Source organism: Eurytemora carolleeae, unplaced genomic scaffold (genome assembly GCF_000591075.1).
Source record: "Eurytemora carolleeae unplaced genomic scaffold, Eaff_2.0 scaffold1265, whole genome shotgun sequence".
Lineage (NCBI taxonomy): Eukaryota > Metazoa > Arthropoda > Copepoda > Calanoida > Temoridae > Eurytemora > Eurytemora carolleeae.
In genome coordinates this window covers 92,814-98,813 of record NW_019397150.1, presented here as the reverse complement: position 1 = coordinate 98,813, position 6,000 = coordinate 92,814, and positions in this window count along the sequence as shown.

Genomic DNA, 6,000 nt, shown 5'->3' with positions numbered 1-6,000 from the left:
CCTCTACCTCTACGTATTGTCAACAAATATTTATACATGATTTTTAAACTCAGCACGATATGGGGCCAATTTTTGATTGTTTAAGATAAAGCCAACTAACTGCAGTGTTAAGTGTTCTGATTTTCAGGTTAAATTTCAAGACTTTTTCTGTTGTGAGAAGCAGAAGAATAACTTAATGTGGCGATTTTATTTGAATTTGTAGAGTTTTACTGTATGGTATTCTAGAACGAAGATTACTGCAGTGAGGTAGTCTAGCATCTGTGTGGTAGTGTAGTATGAAGAATACTGCTGTGTGGTAGTCTAGCATGAAGAATACTGCTGTGTGGTAGTGTAGTATGAAGAACACTGCTGCTGTGTGGCAGTGAAGTATGAAGAATACTGCAGTGCGGTTGTTAAGTATAAAAAATACTGCAGTTTGGTAGTGTAGTATGAAACATACTGCAGTGTGGTAGTGTAGTATGAATAATAGTGCAGTGTGGTAGTGCACTATGAAGAATAATGCAGTGTGGCAGTGTAGTATGAAGAATACTGCAGTGCGGTAGTTTAGTATAAAAAGAGCTGCAGTGTGGTTGTGTAGTATGACGAATACCTCAATGCGGTAGTTTAGTATACAGAGCACTGCAGTTTGGTAGTGTATTATGAAGAATACTCCTGTGTAGTAGTGTAGTATGAAGAATATTGCAGTGTGGTAGTTTAGTATGAAGAATACTGGAGTGTGGTAGATTAGTATGAAGAATACTGCAGGGTGGAAGTGTAGTATGAAGAATACTGCAGTGTGGTAGTGTAGTATGAAGAATACTGCAGTTCGGTATTGTAGTATGAAGAATACTGCAGTGTGGTAGTGAAGTATGAAGAATACTGCAGTGTGACTGTGCAATATGAAGAATACTGCAGTGTGGTAGTGTAGTATGAAGAGTACTGTAGTGTTGTAGTGTAGTATGAAGAATACTACAGTGTAGTAGTGTAGTATGAAGAATACTGCAGTGTGGTAGTGTAGTATAAAGAATACTGCAGTGTAGTAGTGTAGTATGAAGAATACTGTAGTGTTGTGGTGTAGTATGAAGAATACTACAGTGTAGTAGTGTAGTATGAAGAATACTGCAGTGTAGTAGTGTAGTATGAAGAATACTGCAGTGTGGTAGTGTAGTATGAAGAATACTGCAGTGCGGTATTGAAGTATGAAGAATACTGCATTGTGGTAGCGTAGTATGAATAATACTGCAGTATAGTAGTGAAGGATAAAGAATACTGCAGTGTGGTAGTCTAGCATAAATAATACTACTTTGTGGTAGTGTTGTATGAGGAATGAAGCAATGCTGTAATGTAGTATGAAGAATACTGCAGTGTGGTAATGTAGTATGAAGATTACTGCAGTGCGGTAGTTTAGTATGAAGAATACTGCAGTGTGGTAATGAAGTATAAAGAATACTGCAGTGCGGTAGTGAAGTATGAAGAATACTGCAGTGTGGTAGTGTAATGTGAAGAAAACTGCATGTGGTAGTTAAGTATGAAGAATATGAAGAATACTGCAATGTGGCAGTGTAATATGAAGCATACTGCAGTGTGGTAGTTTAGTATGAAGAATACTGCAGTGTGGCAGTGTATGATAAAGAATACTGCAGTGGAGTAGTCTAGCATAAAGAATATTGCTTTGTGGTATTGTAGTATAAAGAATACTGCAGTGTGGTAGTCTAGCATAAAGAATACTGCAGTTTGGTAGTAAAGCATTTAGAATACTGCAGTGTGGTAGTGTAGTATGAAGATTACTGCAGTGTGGCAGTGTGTAGAATTGTTCTGACAGATAAGATTGATCGGTTTCAATGCTCCCTCCAATTCATCTTATTTTACTTAATAATATTTGCAATTATAATTCATATCTACACTCTACACTCTACACTCTACCCTCTACACTCTACACTCTACACTCTACACTCTACACTCTACACTCTATACTCTACGCTCTACGCTCTACATTATACACTCAACACTCAACACTCTACACTCTACACTCTACACTCTACACTCTACTCTCTACGCTCTAAGCTCTACACTCTACACTCTACACTCTACTCTCTACACTCTACGCTCTACGCTCTACACTCTAGTTTTAAATTTTACACCATTACTTTACACCTTACACTCTACAATATTGCACTCTCAAACTTTTTTACTCTTGAACTATTGCTCTCCCCCCCCCCTCCTGGCAATCGACCACCCAACCAGCGTACAGATAATTAATCCTAGTGCAAACCCTGAGATCTGATTGGTGTGTCACTAAGCCCTTCCTAACACTAAGATTAATTATTCAAAAACATTTTTACACCATCAAAAATACTCATCACAAAAATCAACTAAATTACAAATTGATGTTCATTTGAATGTTACAAAGGTGAAATTGTCAAATATTTACAAAAATATATAAGGAAAGTATTCACCCCTTGAAGTTTGAACCCCCTTCCCTAACCCCCTTCACGAAAAAAACCATTAATCTTCTGCCCCTTAACAGGTTGGTTTGTATACAAAACATTTACACTCTATACACAGTATTCATATTATATTATCAATTTAAGGGGCGTGCATATCTTAACCATCTCCCCCTCTCTCAATAATACTTCAAAATCATAGCGAAGTAATTGTGCATTTTAAGATAATCATTTTTCCTTCTAATTTCTTATTTTTATCCTGCATTTACTTACAGCACTATACTTTTTCATCCTTCTTAACCCTTTCCTTCCTTTCTACTTATATCATTCCTTCCTTTCTACTCATATACTTCCTTTTTTTCTACTCTCACCTTTCCTTTCTTTCTTACTCTATCTTAAGATTTCTTGCTTTCTTTCTTATACTATATCATGATCCTTTCTATTCCTACTATTTCATCCATTTCACTATTTTCTTTTTTCTTTATCTTTCCATATTTATTCATAATCATAATTCTTTTAATTTTATCCTACCATGTATTGCAACTCCTTCTACTCGGTAATCAGTATATGCGCGTATACCCTCCTTACTGTTAATATATGTACTCTTGCTGATTTCCCGTTAATATGTACTCCTTCTGATTTCCCGTTAATATGTACTCTTGCTGATTTCCCGTTAATATGCACTCCTTCTGATTTCCCGTAAATATGTACTCTTGCTGATTTCCCGTTAATATGTACTCCTTCTGATTTCCCGTAAATATGTACTCCTTCTGACTTCCCGTTAATATGTACTCCTTCTGATTTCCCGTTAATTTGTACTCCTTCTGATTTCACGTTAATATGTATTCCTTCTGATTTCCCGTTAATATGTCCTCCTTCTGATTTCCCGTTAATATGTACTCCTTCTGATTTCCCGTTAATATGTATTCCTTCTGATTTCCCGTTAATTTGTACTCCTTTTGATTTCACGTTAATATGTACTCCTGCTGATTTCCCGTTAATATGTACTCCTTCTGATTTCCCGTTAATATGTACTCCTTCTGATTTCCCGTTAATATGTACTCCTTCTGATTTCCCGTTAATTTGTACTCCTTCTGATTTCACGTTAATATGTACTCCTTCTGATTTCCCGTTAATATGTACTCCTTCTGATTTCACGCTAGTATGTACTCCTTCTGATTTCACGTTAATATGTACTCCTTCTGATTTCCCGTTAATATGCACTCCTTCTGATTTCCCGTTAATATGTACTCCTTCTGATTTCCCATTAATATGTACTCCTTCTGATTTCCCGTTAATATGCACTCCTTCTGATTTCACGTTAATATGTACTCTTTCTGATTTCCCGTTAATATGTACTCCTTCTGATTTCCCGTTAATATGTACCCCCTCTGATTTCGCAATTTACGAAGCGTATGTTGGGAATGCCTCCCTCCCACCCATATGGAAGTTTAGATACACGCCGAAATACTTATTAAACATCGATGGTAGATTCGGGCAATAATTTTTGAACACTAAACCATATGTAATGGATGAATTAACTAAGCATTTGCCCAAACTCAAATCCTTATATCTTTTCAATATGATCTCGTAAATCCTTCACATTTTAAACAAAATAAATATAAAATGAAATATCTGATATTCAATTCAGATGTAAAATCCTATATTTAAACAAACAAAAAAGTTTAAATTATACATTAAAAGATATTCAAACTTTTGTTTTTAACTATCTATAACATTATAACTGTTTAACATCATACATGTATCGAATTATTAATACAAAATTATGTCAGAAGTTATCCTATTTTATATATACAAATAACGCATTAGATCTGTATTTTCAATAATAATTGCAAGGGCATAACATTTTTAGGAACGTATAAGGAATACTCTTTTGATTTTTTGTTATTTGTTTTTACTTTATATTCGTATATTACCTGTAAGGAGTGGGGAAAATTATAAAGCTGTTTTTGAAGAATTTTAGGGAAAAAATAGAATTTCGGTTGTAGGATAATAAACGGCCTAAGTAAAATGGGGAGGATAGAAGATTCAAGGATACAAGGATACAAGGATACAAGGATACAAGGATACAAGGATACAAGGATACAAGGATACAAGGATACAAGGATACAAGGATACGCGGGAACACGGGTACAAGGATGCAAGGATGCAAGGATACAAGGATACAAGGATACAAGGATACAAGGATACAAGGATACAATGATACAAGAATACAAGGATACAGGCTAACAAGGATACAAGGATACAAGGATACAAGGATACAAGAATAGAACCTATTTGATGCAATGGTAAAAATCTCACCTATTTACTGCTGATCTATAAATAATTTTCATTGATGGCTTAAACGAATTTTAATAAACAAATTAAAATAATTGTTTTTGAGGTAAACTTTTTTATATTTGATCCGTCATGAATATTTTTTGGGGTAATTGAGAGCCACTGTAAAAACTTGGGTCTGAACCATTTAGTTGTTTTGACGTTTTTCATTTAAAAACAAACATAAAAACGCACAAACAAACAATAGAAATGAATGTAAAGATAATAGAAATTAATGTAAAGAAAATAGAAATTAAAGTAAAGAAAATGAAAATGAATGTAAAGATAATAGAAATGAAAATAAAGAAAATGAAAATGAATGTAAATATAATAGAAACGAATGTAAATATAATAGAAATGAATGTAAAGAAAATATAAATGAATGTAAAGATAACTGAAATGAATGTAAAGAAAATAGAAATGAAAGTAAAGAAAATGAAAATGAATGTAAAGAAAATGAAAATGAATGTAAAGAAAATAGAAATGAATGTAAAGAAAATGAAAATGAATGTAAAGAAAATAAAAATGAATGTAAAGAAAATGAAAATGAATGTAAAGAAAATGAAAATGAATGTAAAGAAAATTAAAATGAATGTAAAGAAAATGAAAATGAATAGTTCTAAATGTGTTTTTAAACTGCATATTAACAGAAGATTGATAGGATTGATATATTTTGTTTGTGTAAAATATTTGGTTGTTTAAAGGCTTACTGAAATATATTTGATGAATCTGCACACAGAGACATCAATATTGCTGCTTGTAACTTGACGATAGGAATTCAAATCTTTATTAAAATCAGTCGAGTATTTATAGATTGTTTGAACAGGACAAATAGGAGAGATTTGAGAGATTAATGTAATTATTTTATAATTGGATCGAACTTTTAATTGACGTCAGTCTGCAACCTCTTTAAGAGAAAAGCATTGACATATATTTTGAGAAATCAATTCTACCAAAAAAAATTTCCACTGAAAATTTAAGATTTTTAATTCGTGCATTAAAAAGTTTGATTTTTACCTCATTTGCATAAACATCAGAAATCAGCAAAGAAACTTTTGCTCTAAGTCAAATAAAACAAGCTGAAATGAAAAATTCTAAAAGATTTAATGAATTATAAGAAAATAATCTATTCATTGTTGATTAGTATTTAGTGCACGTAAAGGAATTGAGTCTTTGTCACAAACTCAAATTTCATAAATCCTATATCTTTGCAGCATAAGAGAGTAAATTTTTGATCTTT